Below are 24,598 nucleotides of genomic sequence, written 5' to 3'. Positions count from 1 at the left end.
TGGGCCGACCACTGCCACGCCTTCTCGGGACCTGGGGGCCGTCCTGCTGTTGCCCTCCGCCCCCGCCCGCGCCGCGGAGGTTTGAACCTTTGGCTCGCCTTTCAGCCCGCGCCCTGCCCCCTGCTCGCAGCTGCTCCCGGTTTGGGTGCAGCGGTTTCCCCCGCAGAGGAGGAGGAGGAGACAGCGCGAGGGAGCGACTCCGGGCTCGGGTTTCCGCACCAATGCCGAGCAGCCCCGGGCGGCCCCCGGCGGCCGTCCCTCCTCCCCGGCACCACGTTCCACAGTCATGGCGCGCGAGGAGGGGCGAGCGCGCGCGGCGGCTGCACCCGCGCCCCCTCTCCTCCCCTCCCCTCCGCCGCCCGGCCCCTCTCCTAGGCAACTCCCCTCCCCGGCCTGCTGCGCCTGCCGCAGCGAGGGAGACCCCTCCCCGGAGAGCTGCTCTTCCAGCGTGGTCTACTGCACCCCTTCCCCGCCCCCATCGGGGCGGAGGGATGGAGACGCGCGCTTCGCGAACCTCCAGCCCCTTCTCCGGAGCCCCAGCCCCACCGAGGCCAGGGTGCGGTGGGGGTAGGCGCGGACCGTCTCCTCGCAGCCCGCCTCGACCTCGGCATCTTTGCAGACCCTTAGAAAAATAAACAAACCCCCTCACAAACCCCAGTCGTTAGCTTGCAAAGCGTGTTACAATAACCGGGACGGCTACGCAGGAAGCAATCCTGCACTGGTCCGGGTTTAAGGCGGCAGCTTCCCGGCCACGCTGCCTTCTCCCCGGCCTCGATTTTCCGGCCATGCCGGAGAGTCCGCTGCACCTCAGGGCTGACAGGTCCCGCTCGCGCAGGGCCGCAACTGGGCCCGTGTCCCCCGTCCCATCCTCGTCCAGAGACTCGCCAGCCTACAAAAGGTGCAACCTCACGCACACGCAAAGCGCACAAATAAAGTCAGCAGCGCACCGCCGCGAAGGCTGCGAACAATGCGCCGGGCGGCCCGCGCCCGCCGGAGCGCTGCGCCCCGGGGGAAAGGGGACGCGGGCGGGGGCCGCGGCGGACGACCAGCCGGTCGCGGCGCTGGACACCTTACTTCCTGCTTCCCCGCCCGCGGCCAGACCCAGCTCTGCGGAGGGATATCTCTCCCCTCCTCGGTCCCTCTCCCTCCCTTCCCCCGCCCTCCCCCTCTTTTTGCTCCTGCTCCCCCCCCCCCACCCCGCCTTTCTCCTTTTGCAAGAAAATAATTTGACAGTCGATTTGCTGACAAGGGAGGAATTTGCATCCTGGATTTAAAAAAAAAAAAGGCCGAGAGGAGCTTGGGAACGGTTGCTAGGGGTGGGTAATGGGTGAAAAAAGGGGGGTACCGGGGAGCGGATAAGGAGGGTTAAGGGAGGGGGCGAGGATGGGGAGCAATGCAAAGGTAAGGCCAGGTTACCGCGGCTCGGCCCCGAGTGGGCTGCGACCGGGGGAGGGGCGAGAGATACATATGTATTTCTGTCTCCCCAGCACACCCCCTTCCCTCTAAGCGATGGCTGAGAGGCGGTGCATGCAGATGGGGAGTAAGTTTCCTGAAGGGGAGGGTGGATGCACGCGCGCAGCCCGGCGCTGCAAATTTCCACCGGGGAGGGAGAACGGCTGGATGCGGAGAGTTTGGAGTTGCTTGCGGCGGAGGGCAGGAAGGGGAGCAGGGCTGGGAAAGGGGGCTGGCGGGCGCTATATCTGGGAGTAAGTTTCCAGCATCAGGAGAGCCTGCACGCTTGCTCACTAGTAAGTTTCTGGCCGGGGAGGGCGCATGGGGAGGAGGAGAGGGAGGGGTGCATGTATATAGAAGGGGGGAGGGGGGAGCAGATTTCCTGCGGGGAGGCTGAATGCATATGGAGAGTAGATTTCCTGAAGGGAGGGTGGAGGCGTAGACGGACCGAGTAAGTTTCTTGCTGGGGTGGTGGAGGAGGTGGTGGGTTGGTGCTTTGGAAACCCAAAGCTTCCTACCCTGGGTGGGGGAGCACACTCTTGTCGGGGGGACGAGGGGCCAGGTTCCCTGCTGGGGAGAGGGGCTTGCATCTGGGGAGTATGTTTCCTGGCGGAGCGATATTTGTTTACAGGCTGAGGGCAGTACTGTAAGTGAGTAGCGCTGAGAGAAGGCGGCTGACATAAATTAATATTGAAATTACTCCATCAGCTCTGCTCGCCCCCCATCTCACCCCCCAAGCGGATACTGGTCTTCTCGTCGGATTGCCCATGCACTTGTTGCAGAAACAGCCAAGGTAGGCAAGAAGCTTATTAAGTTTCATTTTTAAAAAATTAGTTTGGGGATGCTCCTCGAGAAGACGGGGGTGGGGCGAAGTGGGGAGGGAAGAGTGGGGAGACAGAAGGAGAAGTCTCCCCCCCCCTTTACTTTCACTATGCAAGCAGGCCTTCTCCCTTCTTCCCTTCTTCCCTCTCCGGGCTGCACAGCATCCCAGCAAAGGGGGAGGGATGAGGTGGGCGCTATAATTGGCAACCCTGGCTTAAAGGTAGTGATGGTGGGCTTGCATTTGAGGTTGTGATGTTATAAAGGCTTCATTCTCCAACTAAGAAACCGCAGGACTCTGCCTTTTGGGGTTTTTGACATGATACATATGTGTATGTATACGCGCCTGCGGGCTCTGTGGGGGCTGGGTACTCCCCAGAAGTTAGTGTGGCCACCCAGATGGGAGAAATGTGTAAGGGGGTAAACCTGTTCCTTCACTCCCCAACTTCAGTTTGGGAGACTGGGAAGTTACTGCCGGTGGTCTTAAGAAACAGATATTAAAAACCAACCAAACCACTCCTTCACCAGCGGAGGCCGAGAGCACCTGGCAGGCAGCCTCTGGCCAGCACTGGACTGGAGCATGTGCGCCTGCCATCCTTAGGTTACAAGAAAACGCTTTCTGGTTCCTCCGTGTGTCTTCTGCCGGCCTGTTAGAGCCAGCTTTGTGGAAACTCTTCCCCAGACTAGACGCAGCTTTGGCAAGTGCCCGTACTGAAGGGGATGGCTTCAATTCAGCATGGCCTGGGCTGTCTTGTGAAGTGCGTGGAAGTCGTGCTTAGGAATGACCGCCCCTGTAGTGGCTAAAGAGTTCATTAAAAAATATCTCCTGAAAACCGGTCCAGGTGCACTTTTCAGCAGGTCATTGAGGAGAGTTTTAAGAAGGGGAGTTTTAAGTTGTCCCAGTTAGCACCCACCTTCTGCATCACTGACCCTTTTAAGAAAGGAGTTTGGCGATAGGAAGTGTGGTGTTGATGCTCACTGACTGGAGAGGATAACAGCAGGAGTCCTCAGCGCTTAACTAGTTAACCAGCAGCCTTTGCCTCTCCTTGCCTCTGTTTTCTTGGTCCTCAGCCTACTGGTTTCTGCAGAAGAGTTGTAGGTCTTAGCTGTCAGCTACCTTGATGATGCTGGGAGTTTTAACTTTGCTAGGATAATTTTAGCATCTCGGGTCCAACCCGGAGACGTTTAGTAGGGTTAGGGAGTAGCCACTAGGCAGTGGGGTTAACTGAGGTTGGTTAAGCTTTCTGCAATTCTGTAGACAGGCTCTGTTCTAGCAGGGTCGAGAAAAATGGGTTTTAAAAAACTCGCTACACGTTGCTGATGGAGAGTGCTTTTTTTCTTTCCTAACTGTCGTCAGATTTCCAGATTGAGGGTTGATATTTGGCAGTTTGAGAGTTGAGTTAGTTGGGAATTAAATATTATTGCTGCTTATCAAATGTTCCTAACTAGGCATTAGTTAAACAAATTAGCTATTATTTTTACCTGATGAAAATCTGAGTCTGGTTGTTGTATTTGCTGGGAGAGTAAACAAAATCTTTATGTATGTTCATTCCAGGGTGGAATTATTTACATGCCCAGCCTCAGAGCCAAGAGCAGTCATTCAGGTTTTTTTTCTTATATTTATGAGATTTATTTTATTGTCTTGCTTTGGCCATTAATCAAGTCACAGTAGGTTTTTTTTTTTCCTCTTCTACCGAGAATGTTCTTGCGGTAATAAAGGCTTGAAGGCCCATGAATCATAATTCGTTCTTTTTAAAATATTGTGGTGATTGTCAGGATCTGATTTATAGGAATTGATACCCGGAGTGACACACCTCTCTGGGCTCCGCCCTTTTAGGCATGTCCATTTTCGCCAAAGGATTGTTTAGAAGCCAGCTTGACATCCCAAAAAGAGCATTTCCCTTCTGCTGTATGAGAAGATTAATTTTGCAGGTTCCATAGTAAACATGGGTCTTTTCACAGCTTGGTAAGCAGGCTTCCACATAGCAGGCATGTGTTATTATCACATAGCATTTATGTGAGCTTGCTGTGAAAACAGTTGTTCTATGAACTGTGTGGAAAGTACTCAGTTTTGCCTCCTATAACCGGCTTGGGCCTGTGGTTTTTGTTGAGTTAGGAACTTAAAGTGTAAAAGAGGAGACAGACTGTAGTGTTCTTTGCTGGTTGTATAATAAAATGTGTGGTCACAAAAAATAAAGCTTGTTTATGATTTTCTTTTTCTCCTTCTTTAATGGGTGGGTTGGTTATAATAACCGAAAGCGTTATTTTTTTGACAAATGTAAGGATTCTCTGTGAAGCTGATTAGCCAGGAAGTGTTAAAATTGTCTTGTGTTCAATAGTTGGCTCAAGTTTACAGTATTGGTAAAGTGACAAAGAACTTAAAGGTAGTTTTGATGCTCAAGGCTAGGGGAAACATCACTGGAAAGAAAGGTGGGGAAGGTACCAATTTCTAGCCATTTCTGGGCTTTGGATTTTTTATCTTAAAAGTGCGTGGTTTGATCCGTGAGTTCCCTTCTGGCTCTGAAATTCTGTGTCTTGTAAGCGAGGTCTCCAGAGGTCTTGACAGTCTCTTCCTGAGCCAACGGCCAATTGCTTCATGGACTTGGGTGAGCTGATTAACTTCTGTTTTTGTCTTCTCATGGAGAAAGTGGATTTGATCCTTGGTATTCCAGAAAGGACTCTTGAGTGGCCTGGTGATCTTGACCATCAAACACAAGGAAATACTTATGAATAAATGTCTGCCAGTGTCTTGGACAAAAAGTCTCAATTCTATGCGCTAACAGAGAGTGCAGCATGTACATATCCTAGGTACCAAAAATAATTTCTGTTCATCTTAGAAGTTTCTTCTCCAGCCAGTTGGTTAACTTGTCTAATCCTTGGTCAAGTCTAAGGTTAACCAAGCTCTTATTCCCAGGCAGCAGGAGGAGATAGCTTTGGGGAGAAGCTGGAGACCAGAAAGCCCAGTGTGGCTTTGCCTGCTTTCTGTGGGTAATTGGGATTTGGCTGAATATTTGTGATAAGGTTCATAATAATGATATAGTATCATTTTTATCACCAGGATTCTCTGTATTTCACTATGGGCATTTTTGGGAGAAGCTCTTGATGTTTTTATTGACTTTGGACATTGCCATGAAAAGTAAGGATTTAGGGCTGGGCGCGGTGGCTCATGCCTGTAATCCCAGCACTTTGGGAGGCCGAGGCAGGCGGATCACCTGAGGTCAGGAGTTCAAGACCAGCCTGGCCAACATGGTGAAACCCCGTCTCTACAAAAATACAAAAATAAGCTGGGCATGATGGTGGGGGTCTGTAATCCCAGTTACTTGGGAGGATGAGGCATGAGAAGTGCTTGAACCTGGGAGGCAGAGGTTGCAGTGAGCCGAGATCATGCCATTGCACTCCAGCCTGGGTGACAGAGCGAGACTCTGTCTCAAAAAAACAAAAACAACAACAACAAAAAAGAAAAGTAAGGATCTAGGCAAGTGGCTTATACCCCAGGCGGTATAAGTGGTGCTCATGGTCCTGCTCTAAAGGCAGTTGAATTCAGCTCATTTTATTTCTGACCTCATAAAACTGTGTGGCTGAGGGAGGAGGGAGGATTAAAATCATCTGGGATCTTGTGGATTAATGATATTTCTGAATTTGCATGTTGAAGGGAAACCAGTAAAATAAAGGAGAACTAACGAATAGTTGATTTCTTTTGTGGAGAGAGGAGGACAAGAACAGCTGGATTCCAGTTACTGGCGTGCGTTGCCACAAGGGTGCTGTGGGCATTTTTAAGGAATAATATAGTCTCAGTAACATGAGTTTGACCCCAGGGCTCTCTTAATAAATCTTTTCTTCTGGGCTAAAGAAAACACACAACAAAAAGCCTCTGTGATATTTTCTAAGAATTTTAAGTTCTCAGAGTAGCTGCTTGTAGTAATTTGGTTTACTGAAGAAACAGATGATTCTTGGTCTTTCATCATGGAAGACGATGAGCTGGCATGGGGTAGCATATGCTGAGCTGTTGGGGTTGGGTTTAGCAACATAAACATTTCTTTTTATATGTTTGATAGAGCAGGAAGGGGACAAAGAACCCGTGTGCCTAAATAACAGTGATAACTCTGAGCTCAAAGAACGAGGGTTTTGTTTGTTTGTTTGTTTTTTTGAGACAGCATCTTGCTCTCTCACTCAGGCTGGAGTGCTGTGGCTCAATCTCAGCTCACTGCAGCCTCTGCCTCTCGGGTCCAAGTGATCCTCCTGCCCCAGCCTCCCAGTTAGCTGGAATTACAGGCGTGCACCACCATGCCCAGCTACTTTTAATTTTATTTTAGTAGAGACAGGGTTTCACCATGTTGACCAGGCTGGTCTTGAACTCCTAGCCTCAAGTGATCCGCCCACCTTGGCCTCCCAAAGTGCTGGGATGACAGGCGTGAGGCACCACACCTGGCTGCGAACGAGGTTTTTTTTAATGCCATAAGCAGCCCTGGTTTCTTTCATACATGCGGCAGCTTCTTATTGAGGACTTACTATTTGCCAGGCACTGTGTTAAAGCTCCAGAAATATATTGATAATTAAAAGAGACATAATCATCTCCCTCTACCCATACCCCTAACCCTTACCACTTCACTTACAGTCCAGAGGCAGACATGTAAAGAAATATAGCTTGCCAATTGTGATCAGTGCTCTGATGAAACCACAAGTCCAGTGACTTGGATGGATTTCATTAGAGTAGCCTGGAAAGGCCTCTCTGAGGTTTGGGGGTTGGGGGAGACAGCACATGAAGTAGAGGAGAGCCTGTGCAGAAGGACTTTGGTTTTGGAGAACTCAAAGAGGCACAGGTGGTCAAGGATGAAGGAGGGAGGGCAGCATGAGATGATTGTGCAGGACTCTCTGGGCTTTGAAAAGGTTTACATTTCATTTGAAGTGTAGTGGGAAGCCATTGAAAGTTTGGAGTGGGACTGGGCACGGTGGCTCACACCTGTAATCCTAGCACTTCGGGAGGCCGAAGCGGGTGGATAGCCTGAGGTCAGGAGTTCCAGACCAGCCTGGCCAACATGGTGAAACACTGTCTTTACTAAAAATACAAAAATTAGGCTGCGTGGTGGCGGATGCCTGTGATCCCAGCTACTTGGGAGGCTGAGGCAGGAGAATCACTTGAGCCCAGGAGGTGAAGGTTGCAGTGAGTGGAGATCGTGCCACTGCACTCCAGCCTGGGTGACAAAGCGAGCCTTCATCTCAAAAACAACAACAACAAAACAAACAAACAAAAGAAAGTTTGGAGTGGGAAGCGACAGCCCCTAATTCACGTTTTAAGAAGATTGCATTGGTGGAGAAGAGAGCAGAGAAAGGCAGAGCACAGTAAAGAGGCAGGTGGAGGAGGAGGCGAAGGAGGTGCATGGAGAGGAGTGGGTGGGTGTGAGATGCTCATTAGGAGTAGAATGGGCAGGGCTGCTGTGGGGTGGGGAGAAGCATCTAGAACTCCGAGGTTTCTGGCTTGTGCAGTTGAGTAGATGGTGGTGCTGTTTCCTGAGATGAAGAAAGATTGGGAGAGGGAGGCGGGCAGAATCAAGATATTTTAGTTGGGGCACCACTAAGTTTGAGGTGCCTGTTAGACTCAAAGTGGAGGTGTCAAGTAGGGTAATCTGATCTACCACCTAGCACGAGATAAAAATGTGGGAGCCATCGGCATGGAGAGAGCATTTAAATGCAGGAGAGTGGACAGAATGCCCTAAGGAGCCCGTGGAGACAGAAGAACAGGCAGTGTGAAGGAAGTGTGTGCTGTGTGTGTGTGTGTGTGTGTGTGTGTGTCTGTGTGTGTAGTGTTTCCTGAGGCTGATAAGGCCAGAAAAATCACCATTGGATTTGTTTCATCGTTTTTTGTTTTTTTTTTTTTGAGATGGAGTCTTGCTCTGTTGTCCAGGCTGGAGTGCAGTGGCGTGATCTCGGCTCATGCAACCTCTGCCTCCCATGTTCAAGTGATTCTCTTGCCTTAGCCTCCCGAGTAGCTGGGACTACAGGCATGTGTCACCACGCCTGGCTGGTTTTTATATTTTTAGTAGAGATGGGGTTTCACCATGTTGGCCAGGCTGGTCTCAAACTCCTGACCTCAGGTGATCCACCTGCCTTGGCCTCCCCAACTGCTGGATTACAGATGTGACCTACTGCGCCAGGCCCTGAATTTGGCAAAATGGAATCTGTCTGTGACTTGTGAAGAACAGTTTCAGTGGAGTGAAGGATTGGCTGGGACCACGACTGGAGAGAGTTGGGAGGGGATCGTGAGGGAGGAGCTGCGGACAGCCTGTGTAGTCAACTCTTTGGCAAAATTTGATGATGAAAGGCGAGGAGCAGAGAAACGGAGTGGGAGCTGGAAGGATGTGCACAAGGGAAAGAGGTTTTTTGGAAGGGTTGGTAATTTGTGTGCTGATGGGAAAGATCAGTGGAGAGGGAGTGACTGATCAAGAGAAACAAGTTGGGTCAGTTGAGCAAAAAGCCCTTGAGAAGGTCTGAGGGGAAGATCTGGCCTTTGTAAGGGGGTGGGGGATACTTCAGGGACTTGCTCCATCATGACAGGGAAGAAAAACTGATAAGGGGGCAGATGCTAAGGAGTGGGCAGGCAGGGGACTCTGTGGAGGACCGAGATGCTCTGCCTCCCCAGGCTGAGGCTACCCTGTCCCTGGGAAGGAGTTTGGGCTTAGGACTTGATACCAGCCAGAGACTCAAGGGTTAAGACTGCATCAGAAATGGTACTGCATTTTTCTGAACATTTGACTGCGTTACTGAGCGGCACAGAGGAAAGAGTGAATTCTTTAGCTTGGAGAAAAGAGTCTTCAGTTAAAGTAATTTGGGCCTCACATTAAATTTATTTGAAAACTATGATTAGAAAAAGACTTCTGTGATTTTCAGCCCTGTTCAGAGTTGGTGGGTACTGTCATAGGTTTTGAGCAAGAAGCTCAAAAGAAAAAAAAAAAGCAAAAAAAAAAAAAAAAAAAAAAGCAAAGGCTGCCTGTTGTTTAGGTTGTCTTTCACAAAAAATATCCCATGGACTACCAGCCTCGGTGGTTCCCAGCCATGGGGTCTGCATGGGAGGTGGGTGGAAAAGGAGAGAGTCAGAGCTGGATTGAGATCCAGCTCTACACCAAGGCTCTGGACTAGTCGACCTCTGAGCCTCTCTGCATCTGTAAAAAGAGGGCTGGTACCATCTTCACCTCTCCTCTTCAAGTTGTGAGAGGGAATCAGATCATGTATGGAAAGTGCGATGTCAACGGTAAGAGGCATAGAACAGAGGCAGCAGCGAGGCGACTTGATCTTCAGCCAGGTCTTCTTTTCAGATATAAAATCTGACAGCCAGCGAAACATTTCCCTTGTCCACTCCCACTGTTGTTCCCTACGTGTAGCTGCCTTCTATTTGGGGTTTTCAAGTTCTCTGTGATCCTTTAGCAAAACTGCTCTTCTTGTTGAAAGGCTGGCCTCAGAAATGCTGGCTGGGCAGTGCCAGTCAATACAGGTTCAAATTCTGATTCCATATTCAGAATCTGGGACCTGCCCACCCAAAGGGCCAAATAAACTTGGTTTGCTCCACAAAGAATCCTGTGAACTGGGTGCAGGAGAACCTTGAACCTACCCCAAGAAACCCGACTGAGGTTCTAGGGTCTTAGCCGTCTTCATTTGCATTCAGTGTTTGTTTTGCAAATAAGGATTGTGCTATGAAGCTGAATCTACCTAAAAGCAGTCATTAGCCCTTAGTCTTACTGTGTATGCTGGAAAGTCAATTCTCATTTTAAAAAGATATCCAGCGCTTTTCACTAATCGGGCTCCTGGCCTCTGCCTAAGAAGGTGAAGCTTTATTTATTTATTTAAAAATGATCTTTATTATGAAAAAACTTTAAACATACACAAAAGCAGAGAGGCTAGTATAATGAACTCTCTTGTACTCATCACCTAGATTTAGCAATTATTGAGATTTTGCCACACCTGTGGATAATGGGGCTTCTTCTGTATTTGTATAATAAATATGTGTCGTTGATTTTGAAAAACAGTGGAACTGATACCGATTTGGTTTCATAGAGAGAAGGAAGAAATCAACGAAAAATCAGAGAGAGAGGAAATGGAGGCCATCACTGAAATAACTCGCATTTTGTAGTTCCAAAGCCTCTTTGACGTATCTTATTTGTGTTCTGCAACAACCAGAGAAGGTAGATGTCCTCATTTTATAGCTGAGGAAACTGAGGCTCGAGAAGTAAAATTGGAAAATATAAATAAATGATCAACTAAGAGTCACCTGTTCAGCCAGCATCCAAAGCCCTGATTTAATGCCACAATTTGAATGGTTTCCAAATTTTGTGCACTCTGAAATAGATAATACTATACAGCATTAAATAAAAGAATGTGGTACAGAATATATGTAAAAGATCATGGAAACCAGGAAGATCATCTGGGTGTTTTGGGCTTACAACTCCAATGAACTTAGTTGGAAATACTCAGATGATTTAAGCATGTTTTTGGCATGACATTTTTGAAAACTTAAATTGTCTGCCTCCATTATTCTGGAGCACAAAGCTTTAAGGCTGCCTTATAATGAAGGCCAAGACTTGACTTTAACAAATTGGGCAGCTATTTGCCATCTGTGTCCTACTGTCAGCTCTGTCCCTTCTGTGGGGCCCCTCAGCAGAGGGACCTGGGTGGTCTAGTGGTCATTTCTAGATGGTGTGGCCTCTAGCCCCTGGGCTCTGACTTTGGAGATAACAGGGCCCTGGACAGCTTGGTCCCTCAGAAAGAATCCTTCCTGAGGGCCTCTAGGGGTCTTTGTCATTACAGAGGCTGCTCCTAGGGCCTCCCTTGGTCTTTGGGAAACTGCCCCCAATCTAACTCCTTTGAAAGATTTTTTTTCTTTTTAAAGGAAAAGAAAAAAAGCTGGAGTTGATGCCCAAGGAGTTTTAATAGGAGTGTCGTTTGAGTTCCCTCTGTTGTCATTACAATAGGAGATACCAAGCTCCCTTAAATTCAACTGAAGGACACCAGTAATGAGGCTGATTCTGAAGTATTGGGGCTTGAGTTCGCTTTTCTTTGTTAATTGGGTGAATACATGCGAGCTGAGGGGTTTTCAGGGGGAGCCACAGTAAGTAAGGACATTTAGGGGCCTCTTTCCTTTTGAAGAGTCTGAGCTTCTTTAGAAGGCAGTATGGAATTCAAACCTCGCAAACGCTCATTCCTTAAGTCTTTCTTGATGGCTCTGTGTGCCTGGGCCTGGCCAGGGCAGTGGGTGGGCTGGAAGGGCTGTTCCTGGGCTCCTGCTGCCCTTGGTTTATAAGGCTGCTGCTGTCATACTTGCAGTGGGACGTGTCTTTCACCCCTCTGGACTGGGAGCTTGGGGAAGGCAGAACTGGGTCATCACTCATTTCTGTACCCCCCGGCCTCTAGCACAGAGCCTGACACTAGTTAGTGCTGTAAAAATGCTTACTTAAGAATCAGCTGGGTTTTTCTTTCTTTTTTTTTTTTTTAAAACCCCTGGTTTTCTCGCCATTGGTTCTTAATGGAAGGAGAAATCCAGGCTTCTCTGCTACCAGGCCCAGTCCTTGCAGCCACTGAAGAAGACCAGACCTGAGAAATATTTTCTTCCCCCTTGCCTTGCCTTGGCCTTGCAGCCTTTAGCTGGGGTGGTTTAACTGAGCTCTCGAATGCAAATGCTGTCCCATCCCCCATTCCTTTTAATAAGTGACATTTTGTTAAATCAGTTATTCAAGGCCTTATCTATATTTCTGTCTGTGCTGGCTTAGTCAAAATAGGAAAGAGACTGAATATTAGATTTCTTCACCCACCCCCTCCTCCTTCCCCTTTGAGCAACTCTACGTAAGATTTCTGATAGAGGCGGGGTGATGTGTCCTTGAAGAAGTAAATGCTGCGTGCAGAAAAAATGTAGAGGGCTTTGACTTGTAGCAAATGCTGTTTTTCAGCAGCTGTGATTTTTCCATTTTTCTTTTTCTTTCTGTTTTGATTAGTGGAACTCATTGTGCTCCAGGGTTGGGATTGCACTGGGGGAGGGTGCAGAGGGAACAGCATTTACTGGGAGAGCTCGAGTTGGGGAGGGGAAAGGAGAGAAGGGATTTATTGAAAATATATGTCTACTTCTGCTGTGATAAAGCGGCAGGCATGTAAAAATGCAACCGGGAAATCATTATTGTGGTAATGTAGGCAGAGCTCGGCTTTCTCATTAACAGAGCTTAGCGCACGTGGAGGAGGGGGCAGCCGGGCTACTTTGAGAGTTGGGGTATTCAATAATAGCAGAAACTCAGGGGATTGTCTCCATCCCCGCTTCTCACCCCCTCCAGCTGCCTTCTTTCTTTCTCCAATCAGTTTGTAACCTTTTAAAAGCTGCTTGTTGGATTTTGTGGGCTCCTTCCTCACCCCTGCCACCCCAAAATGCTGTAAGAACTGTTTAATTTTTTAAAGTTAGAGGGAATTAAAATACATTTTCTCTTGGGAATTTGAGGAGAATTTTGGCAACATATTGTGAGTCAGAGATTGGATATCTTTGACCTCCCAGAGCACACCAAGAAGAGCCTATTTAGGGGCTCAGGAATTTGCATAGGCCATGGGGTATCAGCATTAGGGCTCCAGATCGCTTTAGTAGTAGTAACTGCTATTTATAGAAAGCTTACTATATGCCTGGCCTTGTGTGGATATTTTAGCCATTTCATTCTCCTACAATTGTAGGAAGCAGATGTGATGTCCACTTCACACTTGAGGAAACTGAGGCTCGGGGGGTTTCAGCAACTTGTTTAAGGACAGGTGCTGCGTGGCGGAGCTGGTATCCAAACTCAGGACCCGCTCCAAAGACTGGCTCCTGATCCTTAGACTATGCTGCCTTTAGAAATTGCCTAGTCACTGTATACTTGCTATGTACAGACCTCTAGACTCTAAGAACCTCAGCAAAATATCTAGAGCTGCAAATGAGGCCTGCCGTTGACAGCTATGGGTAGAGTGCTCAGGATGTTTAAGAGAATCTTTCCTGAGTTCCTGGAGTGAGGTGTTATTCTAAGGAAGGTCAAGGGTCTCATAGCCTTGTTAGAAGAGATGAGTGCCCTGCCCCCATCCCTGCCAGGCCACGGTGGGTGGCTTTGCTGACAGCTTGTTCATCAAGCATTTATTGAGTGACTGCCATGTATTAGGATTGTCCCAATGGCTGGAAATGCCAGGACAAATAAGAGGAGCTCAGAGTCTAGTGAAGGACTGTCATGTGAACATGGAAATACGACACACAGTGATGCCCACCAGAAAAAGGCAGAATTTCTGAAGAAGTTCACAGGACATACTGTCTGGAGCAGCTAGGCTTATCCCTCTGTCTTTGTTTGGGCTACTATAACAAAAATGTAATAGACTGAGTGGCTCAAATAACAAACTTTTATTTCTAACAGTTCAGAAGGCCAGGTGGTCCAAGAACAAGGCAGGGGCAGATTTGGTCTTAGATGGTCGTCTTCTTACCGGGTCCTCACATGGCGGAATGGGCCAGGGTGCCCTCGGAGTCCCTTTGTTTGTTTGTTTGTTTTGGAGTCTTATTTGTTTATCTATTGATTTATTTTTGAGACAGAGTCTTGCTCTGTCGCCCAGGCTGGAGTGCAGCAGTGCGATCTCAGCTCACCGCAACCTCCGCCTCCCAGGTTAAAGTGATTCTCCTGCCTCGGCCTCCTGAGTAGCTGGGATTACAGGTGCCCGCCACTGTCCCCAGCCGACTTTCAGCTTCTTAAGGGTATACCATGTCTTATTTATTGTGTCCCCAGCACCCATCCTGGGGCCTGGCACTTACTGTCTCAGAGACAGTTGCCAGATGATGAGGCTGGAGAGGTGAGCAGGGATTGGGCAGGGAGAACCCGATGTCACGTTACGGAGTGTAGTCCTGACCCTGTAGGCAGTAGGGGAGTCACTGAAGGTTTTGGAGTTAGGAAGCATGTGTGGGGGAACGGAGTCCAGTCTGGAGGGGTTGAGTCTGCAGGCCAGGAGACTACTTAGGAAAGTGTTGGAAACACAGGGGCAAGTGGCAGTGATGTTGAAGGAGAAGCATTGCCATCTTTCTACGGCATGGCCTGCCATTTCTCTCTCCATCTCGCCTGCTCTTTTTCAGTCTCTAAGAGGCACTTTCACTTCTGTGTCTGTCCCCTTTTCTTCCTTGAGGCCCCTGGCCATGTATTCTGCGACACTCCCTTTCCACTCTCCACTCTGTTGGTGGGCTGCCCTCCTTCCCCTCCCCTCCCATCCTGTGCTCACCTGTGTGATTCCCTTCAGGGCAGGCCGTATGCTGTGTCCTCCCATATCTAAACCCTCTGATCTAATCTGCACAGAAGCACAGAACACAGAGCCTGGGGTCTCAGCCTTCTGTCCTCCTCAACTCGTACCTGCTCCTTCTGTGAGGACACTTTTGGGGCTTAAATTTAAAAACTTGGAAAGAGTTTTAAAAAGGCAAGTAGCTGATATGAATCTAGTCTTAACCAGGATGGCAGAATTTGGAAAAGCACAAGGGGGTTATTTTCTTTCTTTTTTTCTTTTTCTTTTTTTTTTTTTTGAGACAGAGTCTCACTCTGTTGCCCAGGCTAGAGTGCAGTGGTGTGATCTCGGCTGACTGCAACCTCCACCTCCCAGATTCAAGCAATTCTCCTGCCTCAGCCTCCCAAGTAGCTGGGACTACAGGTGTATACCACCACACCTGGCTAATTTTTGTATTTTTAGTAGCGGTGGGGATTTGCCATATTGCCCAGGCTGGTCTCGAACTCCTGACCTCAGGTGGTCCACCTGCCTTGGCCTCCTGAAGTGCTGGGATTACAGGCGTGAGCCACCGCGCCTGGCCAGGGGGATTGTTTTCTTTAGGAAGGTGAGGCAATGTGCTCTGGCCATGGCGACCTTACCTTGTATATGTTGGGGGACAGGATACATTTTAAAAAGTAACAGCTGCAAGCCGCTCACGGTGGCTCACTCTTGTAATCCCAGCACTTTGGGAGGCCAAGGTGGGTGGATCACTTGAGGTCAGGAGTTCCAGAACAGCCTGGCCAACATGGTGAAACCCCATCTCTACTAAAAATACAAAAATTAGCCAGGTATGGTGGCGGGCACCTGTAATCCCAGCTGCTCGGGAGGCTGGGGCAGGAGAATCGCTTGAACCTGGGAGGCGAAGATTGCAGTGAGCTGAGATCACGCCATTGCACTCGAACCTGGGAGACAGAGTAAGACTCTGTCTCAAAAATAAATAAATAATAAATAAATAAATAAATAAATAACAGCTGCCTACTAAGTGCAGATGCACACCATCATTTTAGGTCTGTTACCCCATTTAACCCTCAGAACAACTGCATGAGGAAGGCATTCTTATCCTTATTATACAGGTGGGGAAATGGAGGCACAAAGAAATGCAGAAGCTCGTTCAAGGTCATATGGCTAGTAAATTGCAGGGCAGGGATTCAGACTCCGGAACTCAGACCTGGGTGACTGTAAAAGCAGGTTCTTTTCCCCCTTGCTTATCCTACCTCCCATTTCGCCTTACCAGACAGCATGACTTGAGTTTCCTTCAAAAATATGACTATGATAATATGGTGGAAGGAACACCATGCCAACCCTCTGGGGCTATTCGTGGATAGCAGTCTAACTCTTGGAGCCTCATTTTCCATGTCCTCTCAGTACCTTTGTTTTACTGACTGAAAAGGTTTATTTTGAGAGTAAAATGAGATTTAAAAAAATGCAAAAGTGCTTTGAGAACTGTGAAGCCATATTCTTTACTCTTCTGCATAATCATTTTCTGAGGGGGTGAAACTCTGTGAGGGTGGGATCTCAGTGCCATCCCTGGCCTTTGGGCACGATGGGTGCGTGGTTCACACACGTTGTTAGCTTCCAGAAGTGTTTGGGGCTGAATGTGCTCTCAGGTCTGCCCCAAATTATTCCACATGATTTGGGGGAACCATTGGTGGCTGGGCTGCAAGTGGGAGGACCTCCAACCAGAGCTGGAGTGCCCTTGTGTGTCCCTAGGAGGGTCACTTCACCTTCCTGAACCTCTGTTTCCCGAGGTGGTCACATCTACTTGGTTATTGGGAAGATTAACTAGCAGAATGTGTGTAAAAATCCACACTTGCTAAGCAAGATGATGATGACGTATTTATGGAATGGAAGTCATGGGCTCTGCAGTCTCTGGATCAGGCTCATCAGCCTTTCCTGGTCAGAATGTTCTGCCTCACATTTACACCACAGTCTCCTGCTTCTAAGGCCTGGAGCAGACATAATTGAAAGCTTTGTTGGCGTTAAGACTTTTTCACTGACATTGTATAAATGGTAAGTGAAAGTAGTTCATATATATATATATATATATATATATTTTGTAGAGGGAGATTGCAAATAATTCATAGTGATTATAGAGAATTTGGAAAATACTGACACAGATAAGGAAGAGAATAAAAATGGGCTTTAATTCCTGCCTGTTAACATTTTAATATATTTCCTTCCAGTATTTTTTCTAGGCAGTAAAGTCTAGTGATTAAGAATTTAAGCACTGTAGTCAGACTGCCTGTATTTGAATACAGGATCCTTCATTCACTTTAAATAACAATAGGCCTGGGTGAAATGAAATGAGACAATACATGTAAAACATCTGGGGCTGTGCCTAGCAGATAGTAAGTTCTTAATAAATATTAGCTATGATATTATGCTTTCAAAATCATATTAGGGTTCTTTTGAATGTGATTTAATACTTACTAATTAAATATTTTTTGAAAACTTAAAAAAATAGTTGCTTATTATCCTTTTTTTTTTTTTTTTTTTTGAGACGGAGTCTCACTCTGTTACCCAGGCTGGAGTGCAGTGGTGCGATCTTGGCTCACTACAAACTCCGCCTCCTGGGTTCACACCATTCTCCTGCCTCAGCCTCCCAAGTAGCTGGGATTACGGGCGCCTGCCACCACGCCCAGCTAATTTTTTTGTATTTTTAGTAGAGACGGGGTTTCACTGTGTTAGCCAGGATGGTCTCGAACTCCTGACCTCGTGATCCACCTGCCTCAACCTCCCAAAGTGCTGGAATTACAGGCGTGAGCCACTGTGCCCAGACGCTTATTATCCTTTCATATGGACTCTATGTTCAACAGATATTTATGGAGTGCCTACTGTGTACAGGGCACTGGGTCCCATAACTTACTTATTTATTTATTTTTTTTTGAGATGGAGTCTCGCACTGTCGCCTGGGCTGGAGTGCAGTGGTGCAATCTCAGCTCACTGCAACCTCCGCCTCCCGGGTTCAAATGATTCTCCTGCCTCAGCCTCTTGAGTAGTTGGGATTACAGGTGCCCCCCACCATGCCCAGCTAACTTTTGTATTTTTTTTTTTTTAGTAAAGATGGGGTTGCACTATGTTGGCCAGGATGATCTCGATCTCTTGACCTCGTGATCCACCCGCCTCAGCTTCCCAAAGTGCTGGGATTACAGGTGTGAGCCACTGTGCCCAGACGCTTATTATCCTTTCATATGGACTCTATGTTCAACAGATATTTATGGAGTGCCTACTGTGTACAGGGCACTGGGTCCCATAACTTACTTATTTATTTATTTTTTTTTGAGATGGAGTCTCGCACTGTCGCCTGGGCTGGAGTGCAGTGGTGCAATCTCAGCTCACTGCAACCTCCGCCTCCCGGGTTCAAATGATTCTCCTGCCTCAGCCTCTTGAGTAGTTGGGATTACAGGTGCCCCCCACCATGCCCAGCTAACTTTTGTATTTTTTTTTTTTTAGTAAAGATGGGGTTGCACTATGTTGGCCAGGATGATCTCGATCTCTTGACCTCGTGATCCACCCGCCTCAGCTTCCCAAAGTGCTGGGATTACAGGTGTGAGCCACTGTGCCCGGCCTCCATTACTTATTTAACTAGTCTTATATAACTTATTTATTAGTCTTAAATAACTTATTTATTAGGAATTTACCTTATTTATCATTTTTTAACTATTATAAATAATACTTTGATAAATATCCTTGTACATAAATCTTTAAGTTCATCTTAGATTCTTTTTAGGGGGTAAATTCCTAGAAAGGAGTATTACTCTGTCACCCAGGCTGGAGTGCAGTGGCGTGATCACAGCTCACTATAGCTTCGACCTCCTAGGCTCAAGCAATCCTCCCGCCTCAGCCTCCTGAGTAGCTGGCACTACAGGAGTGCACCACCATGCCTGGCTCAGTTTTTGTGTTTTTTGAGTAGATGCACCCGGCTCTGTATACATGCCGTCCATGTCTCCTCAAAAAATACAAAAACTTTTAAAGAGCTTACCCTTAATTAATGTTTTAGCCATTTTCCGGACAATTCAGGCCACTTAAACACTTAGGCCCTTTTTACCTCCCTTATGCCTTTTGAAGTCTTGTGTATTTTAATTCTCTCTCTATGAAACCCCAGAAGACATTTTTTTTGTGTGTGTTTGTTTGTTTGATTTTCTTTCTTTCTTTTTTTTTTTTTTGAGACAGAGTTTTGCTGTTTCTGCCCAGGCTGGAGTGCAATGGTACAATCTCGGCTCACTGCAACCTCTGCCTCCTGGGTTCAAGCGATTCTCCTGCCTCAGCCTCCTGAAGTAGCTGGGATTACAGGCACCCACCATCACGCCCAGCTAACTTTTTTGTAGTTTTAGTTGAGACGGGGTTTCACCATGTTGGCCAGGCTGGTCTTGAACTCCTGACCTCAGGTGATCCGCCCGCCTTGGCCTCCCAAAGTGCTGGGATTACAAGCATGAGCCACCACACCCGGCCCATTGTTTTATGTAGACAATAATAATTTAGATTAATCCACATACTTACTCTTTTTGCTGTTCTTCATTTCCTTCCATATAAGCATGCTTCTCTCTCAGCTTAATTTCTTTCTACATGAATAACTCCTATTAGGCGTGTGTGTGTGTGTGTGTGTGTGTGTGTGTGTGGTGGAGGGTGTCTGCTGGTGTTCCAGTTCTCCCAGTTTTTGTTTGTCGGAAAATGCGTTTTATTCACCTTCATATTTGGGAGATTTGGGCTTGTTTTATTTTCTTTCAGTCCTTTGGAAATGTCATTCCATTGTCTTCTGGCTTCCTTCATTTCTGTTAAAAAGTCATCTGTCAGTTTTATTGTGGTTCTTCTGAAAGTAACATATCTGTTTTTCCTCTTTGGCTTTGTTTTTTTTTTTTTTTTTTTTAGCAATTTTACTATGATGTACATAGGTGTGGTTCTCTTTATATGGATCCCCTGTGGAGTTTGGAGTGTGTCTGTAAATCATGGCTCTGTGTTTTTGGTCAGTTTTAGAAAATTCTTGAAGCATTCTCTTCCAATTTTGCTTTTGCCCTTTAATCCTCTCCTCCCTTTCTCAGGCTCCTGCACATATGTTAGATCCTTTCATGGTATCCTACATGTCTCTGGAACTCATTTCTGTATTTTCTGTGCCTTTATGTATTTTTTTTCTACTGACCCATCTTCCACAACACCAGTCATTTCTTCTACTATTCCTTTTTGTTGTCAAGCACATCTATTCAGTTCTCTCTTTTTTGAAAAACAGAGACAGGGTCTTGCTCACTGTGTTGCCTAAGCTGGAGTACAGTCGCACAAACTTGGCTCACTGCAGCCTCAAACTCATGGGCCCAAGTGATCCTCCTGCCTCAGCCTCCTGTAGCTGGGACTGTAGGTGTGCTCCACCACGCTTGGATAATTAAAAAAAAATTTTGTTTTTTTGTAGAGATGGGGTCTTGCTCTGTTTATCCAGGCTGGTCTTGAACTCCTAACCTCAAGTGATCCTCCTGCCTTTGCCTCCCAAAGTGCTGGGATTATGAATGTGAGCCACCATGCCTGGCCCTTGTAATTTTAAAGTTCTGGCTGACTACTTCAATATTTGGATACCTTCTGAGGTTTGTTTTTATTGATTGTGTATTTTTCTTGGTTTGGTCCTATTTCCTGACATGCTTGGTGATTGTTGTTTGAGTGCTGGGCATTTTACCGTGGAAAATGTAGAGGCTCAGTTAAGGCTGGTGTATTTGTTATTTGCCCTTACCTGTACAATGGTACAAGAAGGCCTTGGTAGGCCCTAATTTCAGAGTTTCGTCTGCTTGCCACTCTAAAACTACCAAAGCTCTGCTTAATGTGCTAGTGTTTTAATAGCTTTCTTTTTTTCTGTTTGGATTCCTAGGTTTTAGCTCTGTACACAGAAGACTTAGGTGTGTGTCAGTGCCTTGAGGAGAAATCGCTTACAGAACATTGGACTCATTTCTTTGGGGTTCACTTTTTTTTTCTGGTATCTTGGTCTCTTAAATCTTGGATATTTTCATAGCCCTGAACTCCAGTTTTTGTCTTTTCAGCCCAGGGAGAAAGCTGCTGAAAGCTTTCATTTACTGCTTTCTGTTTTACCTCTATGTTCCTTGTACCAAATTAGCAAGTGTCCTGAGGGAAAACAGTAGCTACTAATACATGGCTCACCTCACTGCACCTCCCTTTCCTCTAGGAGCCTGGTCCCTCAAGTCCTAACTGCCTTGTTGTATTTCCACACCTTCAAAATGTTATTATTATAATTATCTTGTATTTTATCTATCTTATGTAGCTGTTCTGTACCAGAGGACTAGTTTAATATTCACTGCCCCATAATACCTGAAAGCGAAGTCTAATTTCGTATCCCTTATTATTAACATTAGAAGTATTTTCCATGTCTTTAAAAATTCTTCTTTAGGTGACTTTTTTTTTTCTTTTTTGAGACAGAGTCTCACTTTGTCTCCCAGGCTGGAGTGCAGTGGCGTGATCTTTGCTTACTACAACCTCTGCCTCCTGGGTTCAAGCGATTCTCCTGCTTCAGCCTCCTGAGTAGCTGGGACTACAGGCGCCTGCCACCATGTCTGGCTAATTTTTGTATTTTTAGTAAGAACAGGGTTTCACCATATTGGCCAGGCTGGTCTCAAACTCCTGACCTCAAGTTATCCACCCACCTCAACCTCCCAGAGTGCTGGGATTACAGGTGTGAGCCACTGTGCCTGGCCCATCATGTGATTTTTAATATTTGCACAAGCTCCCTGTTATGGCTTTTATGATCTACTCACATTTTCTTCAATCATCAGATACTTAGGTCATTTCACACAGTTGGCTTTTATGAATAATACCGCCACAAATGTCTTTGTATATTTTTGCCAAAGCATTTTATTCATATTTTAAAAGTGTGGAGTAGAAATGATCAGAGTTGAAAATACTAATCAGTAGTGATTGTTTTATGCATATAGCATGTACAAAAATAAAACTATAGACCTTTTCTCTCTTGGATGGTTCAGAAAGACGCTTTCCTTTTTAAAAAGTATTTTCATTTCTTGAGAAATATTCATATAATGCTCACCACGTGCCAGACATTCTTTTACATGCTGTATAATACTGACTTTAATTCTCCCAAGAGCCCTAGGGCACAGGTATTATTACTGGTCCTCTTTTTTGAGAAGAGGAATCTGAGGCATGAGGGAATAGGTCACTTGCCCATGGTACAGTTGTCAGTGGCAGAGCTGAGCCATGCATTCTGACCCTAGAGCCTGTACTGTTAACTGCTATACTATACTACCATGAGCTCATCGTTCTCATTTATTATTACTTTCTTTCTAACCATTTTAGCTTATTTCAGGGCTTCCTCAATCTTCTGTTAGTTGGGCCTTTTTTTCTTTCTCATTGGGTAGGGGGATGGACATGAAGGTGGGGACAATTTGGGACAGAAGCTTCCATTGACAGAAGGTGCATTTGGGACCTGGTCTCAGACATGGCGGCTCACTTTATAGCTTGAGAAGGTAAGGTTGCCTAGTGGCTTATATAGTATCTATTGTGGGGTGGGGGGGTCCCTGGTGTGTATTGAGTGACAAGGGAATTTCTGCTGCCACCTCTGGCTTGACCGGCTAGTGTTGGCTGGGCCACTGCCTTTCCAGTTTTGAGAGGAAGAGTAATTTAATCTCTCTTCCCTCCCTTCCTCCAGTTCTACTTAGCGTAAGGATAAAGAGGTGTAAATAGAGGGCCCACTAATTGGAGTATCAGGGCAGCCACAGGGCAGTAGGGAATGAAAGGATTAAGCGCTGGTGCTTTGGACCTAATAAACTGCAGGGAGTGAATGAAGAGTAAGAAACCTCAGACCCTGTGGAACTTCAGTTCCTTTTTCTTTCTGCCTCTCTGTTTGGAGCCTTCTGTACTTTTCCACATATATCTCCATTTTCCTCTCTGTATTTGTCATTCTATTTTCCATTCTTATCTTTCTACCTACCCACCTTCCCTTTTTTCTCCATCTCTCGCTTTCCTCCTTTCTATTAATTGCTAGTTATATATATGTTAAGTAGCCTGTATTTTAAAATGTCTTCTATTTATTGAATAAATTTTTTCCATTTTTAGTCTAAAAACAAGCTTTTTAGCTTTTGCACTCTCAAGAAAAAATTTGCTGAATGAAATTAACTCTTCCCTTGTCTTTAGTTATTGATTAACATTTTCTTCTCTTTTCTTTTTTTTTTTTTTTTTGAGACTGAGTCTTGCTCTGTCACCCAGGCTGGAGTGCAGTGGCACAATCTCAGCTCATAGCAACCTCCGCCTCCCAGGTTCAAGCCATTCTCCTGCCTCAGCCTCCCGAGTAGCTGGGATTCAGTTGCCTGCCACAACACCCGGCTAATTTTTTTTTTTTGAGATGGAGTCTTGCTGTCTCCAGGCTGGAGTGCAGTGGCACAATCTTGGCTCACTGCAACCTCTGCCTCCTGGGTTCGAGCGATTCCCCTGCTTAGCCTCCCAAGTAGCTGGGAGTATAGGCATGCACCACCACGCCTGGCTAATTTTTTGTATTTTAGTAGAGACGGGGTTTCACCATGTTGGCCAGGATGGTGGTCTCCATCTCCTGACCTCATGATCCACCCACCTTGGCCTCCCAAAGTGCTGGGATTACAGGCGTGAGCCACCGTGCCCAGCCAACGACCGGCTAATTTTTGTATTTTTAGTAGAAAAGGGGTTTCACCATGTTGTCCAGGCTGGTCTCAAGCTCCTGACTTCAAGTGACCCACCCGTCTTGGCCTCCCAAAGTGCTGGGATTACAGGCATGAGCCATAGCGCCTGGCTTATTAATTAACGTTTTCTATTTCTTCTCTTGGTCAGCAGCTCTTAAGAGAAAAAAGATTCAACTCCTTGCTTTTTGGAATGAGGGAAGATGGTCTAATACTGATTTTGGGGGGCAATAGGTGTGGGACTTGCCGGTTTTCTTCAGATTGTTTGAGTTTATAACTCATCACCAGAAGTCTGAGAGGGCTTTGAGCCATATTTATTAAATGATATCAAGGGAGATTACCAGGAAGAATGATGGGATGGGGTGGCAGAGAATGACAAGGAAACCTGTCTCTCTCCTGCTTACAACCCATCAGCGGCCCCCACCAAGCAGTACAAGCCAGAGTCCATACAGTAGTCCAGAGCCCCCACGAGGCCCTGTCTTTCTACAGCTCTCCTCCTCATTCCTCCTCTCCAGCCCCATACCTGGTATGCGCTTGCCTCAGGGCCTTTGCACAGCCGTCCTCTCTGCTGGGGTTGCTCTTCCAGAACCTAGATACTCATCTGCATTGCTCCCTCCCGGCCCTCTTTCAAGTCTTGACTCAGAAGTCTGTCTCTTTCTCAACAGGGCTTTCCTCACCTCTCCAGTTAGCACTGCGCCACACCTTCGCCCGAATGACCCATCCCCTTTACTTGCTCTGTTGTTCCTTTTCTTCCAAAACACTTCAGCCTGTTCCTGTCCTCTGTGGTTTGCTTGTTCATTATCTTTGTTGCCTGTCCTCCCTCTCCTAGAATGGGTTTGTTCACTGCTGCATCCGAAGCCCTCGGAAGAGTGCCCAGCACACAGTAGGCGCTCCGTAAATGTATGTCCAGTGCTGTGTCCTTGGGGGCTCGGGAGGGCCCCCAGCTCAACAGACTTTTATCACATTTCAGGATCTGGATAATCTCTTTGCCTGTAGGAATTTTTTTTAATTAAGATTTTTATCATTGTCATCCCCTTCCCCCTTCCAGTTCATTTAAGACTGTTATGAAACAAAACTCATTATGCTTCAAAATCTGACAGAGCTAAGGCCCCGGGGAAAGTGAGAGGAGGCGGTAGCAGGGGGTGCTTCCTTCCATTTCCCCCCCTCCGTGGTTTTCTCCTGTGGTTGGTTCACTTAGGACGGCCCGGAGCCTACTGGGTTGAGGTGAGTAGGGCTTCCCAGACCTCGCAGGGTCCATCCACGGGAAAGTCTGTTGTCAGCCAGAGAAGAGAATGCTACCTTCCCAGGGTAGGGGGTTTCTCCAGACACCAGTGCTCAGGATGGAAGAAAAAAGGAAGCAGACTGGAGAGGAAAGGAGAGAGAAGTGAGGTGCGTTTTGC

General features: G+C 46.8%; 1 protein-coding gene across 16 annotated transcripts in view; it reads left to right on the top strand.

The window, feature by feature from the left end:
• Positions 1-1,199: 1,199 nt before the first annotated feature.
• Positions 1,200-24,598, top strand: part of TRERF1 (transcriptional regulating factor 1) — a 227,430-nt gene continuing 204,031 nt past the window's right edge. For 4 of the 16 annotated variants that reach the window (XM_054685823.2, XM_016955501.4, XM_016955499.4 and 1 more), the window contains exons 1-2: positions 1,657-1,748; positions 2,161-2,245. The gene's annotated coding sequence lies outside the window, so the exon portion shown is untranslated. Of the gene's footprint in view, positions 1,402-1,475; positions 1,749-1,827; positions 1,904-2,083; positions 2,246-24,598 lie in introns of those variants that run through there. The other 12 variants (XM_054685822.2, XM_016955489.4, XM_016955502.4 and 9 more) reach the window with 9 other exon arrangements.

This window comes from Pan troglodytes, chromosome 5, assembly GCF_028858775.2.
Source record: "Pan troglodytes isolate AG18354 chromosome 5, NHGRI_mPanTro3-v2.0_pri, whole genome shotgun sequence".
Taxonomy (NCBI): domain Eukaryota; kingdom Metazoa; phylum Chordata; class Mammalia; order Primates; family Hominidae; genus Pan; species Pan troglodytes.
Note: the sequence above shows the minus strand (reverse complement) of the source record. Positions and strands in the feature narration are given on the sequence as shown.